This window comes from Triturus cristatus, chromosome 3_1, assembly GCF_964204655.1.
Source record: "Triturus cristatus chromosome 3_1, aTriCri1.1, whole genome shotgun sequence".
In the NCBI taxonomy this organism is placed as follows: domain Eukaryota; kingdom Metazoa; phylum Chordata; class Amphibia; order Caudata; family Salamandridae; genus Triturus; species Triturus cristatus.
Genome location: NC_140583.1, coordinates 1,064,377,547 through 1,064,387,179, shown reverse-complemented (window position 1 = coordinate 1,064,387,179; position 9,633 = coordinate 1,064,377,547).

Here is a 9,633-nt window from a genome sequence, read left to right as displayed (position 1 = left end):
TGGATCCTTTTAAATGCTTATCGTATAATGCATGAAAAATATGTTCAGTTGCAGTTCGTATAGCACAATACAAGTATAAGAAAAGGAGAGGAAGGTTAACAAGAGAAAAGTACGTTTACCTATTGCAAAGGTTGGACTTTGCGACCCTGAAACGTGGGATGGAAATATTTGGGATTCCTCTGAGTTTTCAGACTCTGGTGGAGAGTGTGATAAAGCTGCCGAGCGTGATCAGGCTGACAGGCAGGGTGAGTCAATAGAACGCAAAGTGATTCAGGCACAAGCCCATATATCGTCGAAAAATCCAAGGTGGTCCTAATTATCCACAGGGAGTTTCGATGGACTGTATGGAGGATTTTACTCAGCAGGAGATTAATGACATTTCAGACAGATTCCGACAGAGACCTGGAGAATCTCTGCGTACGTGGATGGTGCGGTTGTTTGATCTTGGCGCTCCTGGAGTAATGTTAGATCATGAAGATGCAGTGAAATTCTGTACGCTTAGTTCTGATTCTACAGTGCAGGAGCAATTTGGGAATTACAGTGACAATAATCAAATCAGCTTGTTACAGTTGGCTGTGATCGGATGTAGTCATGTAGTCATAATACCCGACAGAGTCAGACTGGCCAGTGAATGACAAACCTCGGTATACATTGAGAGATGCTATACAGAGGCTTAAGGAGGAGGTGATGAAAACTGCTATTTTTCTGGACAACGCACATAGGTTGATGGATGGGCTGTTGAATGAGTCAGTGCAAAATAGAATAATTCGTACAGCTCCCCCCCCCCGCATATAAACAACTGATGATGACTTTGCTAATCAATCAGACTGGTAATACTTTGGCACAAGTGGTTGAGGCGGTCCCTGAGTTGGGGGAATAGATAAAGACTGAAAGAGCTTCCAGGTCTGAGACTCATACAGACAATAACAGGCTGTCTAGAAAGGATATGTTTATGGCTTTGTTAAAAGATGGTGTGGAGAAAGAAAAGATGGATGGAATAACTACTACAAGTCTGTGGGAAATGTACCAGAAAAGAGGTTTGGATAAGAAGGAAGGAAGCAGGAAAATGACTAAACAAAATAAAACGCAAAGACAGCCAGATGAGGGCGAGAGCGAGGAGCAGGAGAAGGAGGGGAAGAGACCTGCTCGCTCAAGCAGGAAGGAAGGGAGAGACTTAGAAAGCGAATGACTCACTGAGAACCAGAGGGAGGAGGATTTCCTCCCTCGAGGCTATGAAAGATTGTACCCGGATTTGACTTGGGCAAATGTTGACAGATACAAGGCAGATTAGGAAATAGGTCAAGCTCCGGTACAGAGATGGACTCGCAAAGACAATAGACCTTATGTTGACATAGAAATTCATTGGAAACATCGTAATGTTCAGAAAGCCCGAGTACTAGTAGATACCGGAGCGGAGGCCACTTTGATATATGGAAATCCCAGAAATGTAAAGGACAGTATTTCACAACTACAGGCTTAGGTGGTAAAGAGACACCAGCAGTGAAGACAAAGGTCCAAATTAAAATAGAGAGAATACCAAAAAGAGTACACTGTATTGATTGTGCCCCTATCTGAATATATTATTGCAATTGATATCTTGAAGGGAATGACTCTGTATTTGGAGGATGGGAACTATCAATTTGGATCAAAGAAGTACATTTCAGTTGGCGCTGTAAGGGTGGGTCATTTGAAGATTCCCCCAGTGAAGGTGCCCCGAGCTACTAAGGTAATTCATTTGAAACAGTACAGAATTCCAGGAGGGCATGAGGAGATCAGTGCAACCATACAGGACTTGATAGAGGCAGGGGTGGTGACCCCAATCACTACCGCTTGGAATAACCCTGAGTGGCCGGTGCGCAAAAGTGACAATACTTGGCGCATGACAGTTGATTATCGTGAATTGAATAAGCATACACCACCTTTGACTACTGCTGTCCCAGACACTGTTACTTTAATTGAGAAAATACTGAAGCACCCTGGGACTTGGTATGTGACTGTTGACATTGCCAATGCTTTCTTTTAGATACCAATTGCCCCTGAATGTCAAGAGCAGTTCAGTTTCTCAAGAGATGGTAGACAAATGACATTTAAAAATTTACTATAAGGGTACTTGCATAGTCCCACGATCTGTCACCGGCTGGTGGCAGAGCATTTAGATGAGGTGTCAGTTATTCCTGGAGTACAGCTTTGTCATTACATTGATGACGTGATGATACAGGGAGAGACACAAGAACAAGTGCAAACTCAGTTAGACAGGATTGTAGAGCATTTGCAGAGCAAGGGACGGGAGATAAAGCTCGTCAAATTACAAGGACCCTCTCAGAGTATGAAGGTTTTGGGTATTCAGTGGCATCAGGGACACAGAGAGGTGGTGCCCCACGTGAAACAAAAGATCAGAGAATTTGCAGTGCCCCGAAACAGAAAGGAAGCCCAGAGGTTCATTGGGCATTGGGGACGCGCTAAGAAGCTTTCTTTCCTACCGTGAGGGGAACGGTTGCCAAGTGTTGCTGCATTTTGTCCCTGGACTGCTGTGTACCAGTTCCCCCAAACCCGTGAAGGGAACAATACCGGCCCGTTGCAGGGCTCGAACTTCAACCCCCAGAAGGCCTTGCGCTTTAGCGCGCGCATCACCAGCTGAGGGGAATCCCTCATAAGCACAGGTCGATCACCGCAGCGCGGGACGCGCTAAGAAGCTTTCTTTCCTACCGTGAGGGGAACGGTTGCCAAGTGTTGCTGCATTTTGTCCCTGGACTGCTGTGTACCAGTTCCCCCAAACCCGTGAAGGGAACAATACCGGCCCGTTGCAGGGCTCGAACTTCAACCCCCAGAAGGCCTTGCGCTTTAGCGCGCGCATCACCAGCTGAGGGGAATCCCTCATAAGCACAGGCCGATCACCGCAGCGCGGGACGCGCTAAGAAGCTTTCTTTCCTACCGTGAGGGGAACGGTTGCCAAGTGTTGCTGCATTTTGTCCCTGGACTGCTGTGTACCAGTTCCCCCAAACCCGTGAAGGGAACAATACCAGCCCGTTGCAGGGCTCGAACTTCAACCCCCAGAAGGCCTTGCGCTTTAGCGCGCGCATCACCAGCTGAGGGGAATCCCTCATAAGCACAGGCCGATCACCGCAGCGCGGGACGCGCGCGGGCAGCGCCCGGGCGAAGCCCGGTACAAGGGCGGGACCGTTTGTGGCCGTTAGTGGCCGGAAGAGGCTGGGCTGGACCATCCCTCTGAGTCCCACTCCTTTGAGCACTGACAGTCCGAAAGGTTTGTCAAACCATTCGTAAATTCTGGCCATTGGTGTAGTACCTATAGTTTGTGCTATAGCAAACTGTGATAGGGGAGTCGCTAATATCATATTGTAATTCATTTGTTGTGTATATGTATATGGTTATCTAGCTGGTTCACCATCCTCTATAATACGCTTTAGGTTTGTATTCTCTAATAGAACTTGCACAATGAGAAAGCGTAATACCCATAAAACCTTACTTGCTCACAACCAAGATGCTATTACACCACAGCTTCCTAGCTTAACAGCGATAGACCGTATGTTACAAAAGACGATTGGCGTGGTGGCAAACGCCATTGAAAGTACGGAACGTCGCTTATCATTGCCCATGGGTTGTGTTCCTCCCCTCCCCCATCCTGATCTGTCACTACTTACTACCAATTCTCAGGATTCCACCCTATTACCTTCCTTTGTATCGCTTCCAATGACTCGTCAGGTTCCTGACACCGTAGTTGTGTCTTCTCTGGATAATAATGTGTCCCTTAACCCTCCCCCTTTGCCATTCCACTCAAGGCTATCCCAGTCGCCGATCATATCAGCATCCCCTCCAGGTGGTTCCCAATTAATTACTAATTGTTCGAGGTCACCTAATCTGTCTGGGATGTCAGAGGATGCCCAAAACATGAGCTCGCCTCATGTAATTACCCGAGGTCAGTCTGCTAGGCTTAGATCTGAGCTATCCCATGGGGTAAATCCCTTTGACCAAAGATCTAGTGGGGGTAGGGGAACTGCAAAAAACAAAAAGTACCAAAAATCCAAAAAGCGCAAGATAACTCTTGAAAACTCTGATGTTAGTCATTTATCTGACAACTCTATTATAATATCCGAAACTGGTGGTGTTATTCCTGGAGACTCACCCTCACATAGGCTTGAAGCACTAGCAGGAAGACTTCCGGTACAACCCAACAACGAAACTACTAATACTAGTCCCATATTACCCCAGAGTGATGCTTCAAACCGGAAACATCCCTTAAGCCGTGCTCAAGAGGTTCCTCTAATTGACTGTATTGAAAAAACTATGAAGTCTCTTTTACTTCCGGTCAATGAGAGGCTTAAAGCTTTATCTACTAGGTTGGATAGGCTTGAGCAAGATATCCTTGACAACTTCTTTTCCTTAAAATCTCTTATTAAATTGCACGCAAAAAATAGTTCTACCTTACAGGAACAGAAGTCACAAGATCCATTGCTAATGCATACTGTTGCTATCTTAGAAAATAATAATGTTACCCCTGGTAATGTGGGTAGTGACAACTCTTCTGCATTAAGCTCGAAAAAAGGAAATAAAACGAGCAAAAGTTTAGCAACAAAAACTAATAAGGTGTTAAGAGCCGACCAAGCCTCCCAACCTAAGGCCACCCTCAACATCCCTAACAATGGAGCTATTGCGGGAAGTGAGAGAGTCGGTCCTGCCACACCTTCACAAAATTCCGGTGATAAATCCACTCCTAAGAATGCAATTGCAGTGAGGGCAAAATTGTTAAATGGTGTAGACAGGGGTGACAATGAACAGTCTAGTCCCCCCAATATTGACCTACCTTCAGCCAGCATGCCTTATGTGGTAGTATTGGTAGGAGTCCCTCAGCTGCCATCTGGTAAGATTGAAGCATACTCGGAATTGAAAAACAAAACTATTTATCACTTGAATAAAACCTGTCCTCTCCCTCGACAGCTAGATGGGAAGGTCCTGTTTGTTAGAAGGGTTGGCTGGGTAGGCAACAGATGCAAGGAGGTCCTTGGTGACTGTATTATAGTCAATTTTCGTGATGCACAGGCCGTGAAGTTTATTTGTAACCACCAGAATGAGTCCTCTAGCAGCACAATCAGAGTAGTTGGTTTAGATTTCTTTTATCCCTGTCAAGCTTCCCAAATACAATGGCCAGCACAGGGCAATAGATTTTGGGTTAGGCATATGAATGAGCACCATCCTTGTGCTACTTCTACCTATGGCTATATGGGGGAATTTTTTGACCACAACTTAGGGTTTTGACGTATCCATCAGTCCCCCCTCGTATTTACAAATCAACCCCATTGATCCCTTCTCTTCGGTGCCCCCTTTAGTGGATATAAGTAGCACTCTGGATCTGGAAACCTCTTTCCATTGTACTCCCACTCTCAATCAAACCAATGTAGTGGTTAATTCCCCCAGAGATCAATTTGATCCAACATTGAATTGTATTAGTCCTACCCTGGAACCATTTAAAATTATTAGTTGGAACGTGGCTGGCATAAATAGGAAGTTGGGCCTGCCAGAATGGAACTCTCTGGTAGAAGATCATAAGATCTGTATTTTTCAGGAGACCTGGAGTCTGAAGCCCCTCCACAAAGTCGGGTATGTTACCTTCTTCCTGCCCGCAATACCCTCAAGTACAGGGAAGGGCCACCCATCCGGGGGTCTCCTTATATGGGTAAGCGTTACGCTTGGTTGTAATATCACGCAAAAAGATACTAATTGCCCGGATATAATGAGAATTTTACTGAGAGGTCCCAATAGGGGGAGAGCCCTGGAAATAATTAATGTTTATGCCAGGGGTCCTAAAAACGGTTCCATTTCCCCTACAGTAACTCTACTCGAAAATGAGCTTAGAGCCGGCAGTGATGGGGCTCAGGTGTTGGTTGCGGGAGATTTTAATTGCTCATTTGAGCCCCTTGCGACCGAAGATATTTTGGACCTGGTGGAAGATGATTTAAAAAGAGGCATACCACCATTAACCATTAAACCAATTAAAAAGTGGTCCCAAAGGGTGATACAACTAAATGCGTTGACTATGGAGTTCGGATTGAGAGCTGTAAATGGCCGCACTGTCTCAGACTCAATGGGTGCAGACACCTACAATAGGGTGAATTGCTCTTCACGGATCGACTATATCCTACTTGATTTTTCACTTTGGAACTCGGTTCAGGATATGACGGTCCTATCTACTATTGAGAGTGATCATAACCCGCTGTCTTTAACCCTTAATGATCTATGGCTCAGTAAGACAAATGGATTGAGTCATAAGCCTGCCCCTAAAGTTTTACTATCCAATTGTGGGCGGCGTCTAAAGTGGAACAAAATAGCTCTAGACGAATTTAAACTCCATCTCATAGACCAGACCTTGTTGACCTCTCAAACAGAGCTTGATGCTATTTCTCAAAGTCCCCTTGCAATAGGTAGGGTAACCCTAATCTTTGAAGAAGCAATCAAAACTATAGGGGAGATTTTCTTTAAACAAGTGCCCCGGGGTAAACCCATAACAAATTCACAGCCGAAGGGCACCCACGATTGGTTTACTCCTGCACGTAGGCAGGCAAAAACAGCATTAATTAAAGCAATTAAGGGTAAAACACAATCCCTAATACAGTCCAATAGGACGAATTACAAACGGGTGATAGCTAGTGCCAAAAAGGATTGGGAGGATGAGTACTGGTATACCCTGAAAAAGGCTAGCTCTGCTAAGGATCCTAGACTTTTTTGGGATACTATCAGAGCTAGGAATAGACCTGATAGTAACCATATCACATGCAGTATCACCGGCCAAGCATGGTTTACCCATTTCTCCCAACTGTATACTTGCCCACAGGGGTCTAGCATTGGAGCACCATTTGACTACTTTGATTTAGAGGGTGATATGACCGAGCCCGATTATACAACTAAAGAAGTAGAGTCTGCTATTAAAACTATCTTACCCCAAAAAGCGGCAGGGCGTGACGGTATTCCTGGCGACTTGCTCCGCTACGATATTCCAACGTGGGGGAAGCTTATACACTCCCTGCTTGTTGCCATCCATAAAGGTGCGACAGTCCCGGAATCATGGAAGGGCGCGGAGGTAGTCCCTATTTTTAAAAAGGGCTTAAGGGACGAGCCTTCTAACTACCGCCCTATAAGCTTATTGGATACAACCCAGAAGGTAGTCGGGAAGGTCCTATTGGGGAGGATCCAACAATGGATTGAAGATAATGATATCCTCTCCAATTACCAAGCGGGGTTCAGAACAGGCACGGGAACAATTGAGCAAGTATTTAGATTAATGCTGATCTATTGGAAGGTCGTGGTTATAGGCAAAGGCAGTCTTTATCTCGCTTTCATTGACTTAAAGACTGCCTTTGACCTTGTGCCTAGGGAGATCTTATGGGAAGTCCTTTATAAAATGGGCCTCCCACGCTATATTCTCTCAATGTTGATGAGGCTCCACGATGGTAATTTTGCCCAAATTAGATGGGGTACACAGGGCGAAAAAACAAACAAAATCCCGGTGGATAGAGGGGTCCGTCAGGGATGTGTTCTTGCTCCCACCCTTTTTTCTTTATATGTCAACGGTGTTTTTGAGCATCTGTTAAAAGACCCCTCAGACGAACCATCCCTGGCGGGCGAGCGTGTTCCAACTCTCCTCTTTGCGGATGACACGCTGTTGTTATCCAAATCCCCAATGGGCCTACAGAAGCTCCTTAACAACTTTCAGACCTTTTGCTTGGAGCGGGGATTGGTCATTAATACTGACAAAACCAAATATTTGGTGATGAACCCCCCAAAAAAACTCGCCCGACCCCCTGTCCTGAATTCAGTACCCTTAGGTAGGGAGAGGGTATTTGATTACTTAGGAATACGCATCTCGCAAACAATGCAATGGACCTCCCACTTATCCAAAATGCTTCTAAATCATAAGAGGGTCACAGGGGCTCTACTAAAGGAACAGCGTCTCTGCACAATAAGACCGATAGCCCCGATTGTAGACATCTATAAAGCAAGAGGAGTTAGTTCAGCTCTATATGGAGCAGAACTATGGGGTACCCAAAATATAGATGAACTCTCCAAATCGGAAAACAAATTTTGTAGGTCATTGATGTTGCTCCCTCAGGGTACGCCAACTTTACCGTTGATGTTTGATTTAGGCTGTCGTTCTATAGCAGATCTTGCAAAACTCCGGCCATTGCTCTTATGGGCCCGGTTGTGGCGGGTCCCAGAACTCGCCAAATACGCTAAAGGACTGTCCGAAATAATGGCATCATCAGGATGGCACAAAATAAAGTGGTTGAGAGATGTAAAAGCTTTACTTATCGCTCTTGGACTAAGTGAAGCATGGGACAATAGATCATCTCCACCAAAGGCAACTCTAAAGTCTCTATACTGGAATTGGGTTATGTCCCGAACATATGTTGATCAGTCTTTGGGAAAACTAACGGAGGACTTCCTGAAGTTTAAGGACTCACCCATTCGGGAACTGTATCTGGACATTATTGAAAAACCGTTCGATAGAGCTCTCTATTTCAAGTTTAAAGTTGGGACTCTCCCACTAAGAGCATTTACAGCACGATGGAAAATTCCGGCACAGACAACTGCCTTTTGCCCTTTTTGTACAACTTGCACCGAGACCCTAGCGCATTTCTTGTTCCAATGCCCGGAATATGTAAAACCCAGGAAAAAGTGGCTCAAAGCACTGTGTCGGCTGTTAGGCACTAGGTCACACATTGAGGCCCTGCGTATCCTAACGTCAGACTCACGCCCACTTTATGTCTGTGGTTTATCTAAATTTTTATCATGGGCCTGGTATTTACGTAGCAAAAGGTTTAAAATTAATGTTTAATTCCTTTTTATTGTTAAATTGCTAATTGCTTTTAACTTGTACAGAATGTATTTATCTCTTTGTTGAAAATTGATGAAATCTAGTGATTCTTGTAAATGTTTTTTAAAAAATGGAAAATCTATTTATATTCAGCTTTTATGATATGTTTTATCGAAATAAAGCCTTTTTGACTTGACATTGGTTTGTTTGGTTTTTGGAGACAGCACATCCCTCACTTGAGTCAGATTTTGGCCCCTTTGTACAAAGTTACGCAAAAGAAAAATGCATTTGAATCGGGAGAGCAACAACAGATTGCATTTGAATTAGCAAAAGAGGCTATACAGCACGCTTTGGATTTGTGGCAAGTACGGGAGGGGGATGTTGAGCTGAATGTGACAGTGCAAGGATTGTACGCTAATTGGAGTTTGTGGCAGAAGCAGGGAAGAACGAGAGTACCTTTAGGGTTTTGGACAAATACATTTCCAGATGCTGGAGAGAGGTACACCCCCTTTGAAAAACACTTGCTTGCATGCTATTGGGCTCTAGTGGATACCGAGCAATTGACCCTAGGGCACAATGTGATGTTGAGACCTGAAATGTCAATAATGCAGTGGGTGGGGAGTTCCCCCAAGACTCACAGAATTGGATATGCGCAGGAAGCCAGCATAATCAAATGGAAGTGGTATATACAGGATATGGCCCGAGTAGGTCCCAAAGGCACCGCGGTGTTGCATGAGCAGGTGGCGCAGGCGCCAATGGAAAAGACAGATGTTGCATGATGTATCTGAAATACAGGAGTCTCCTGTAAA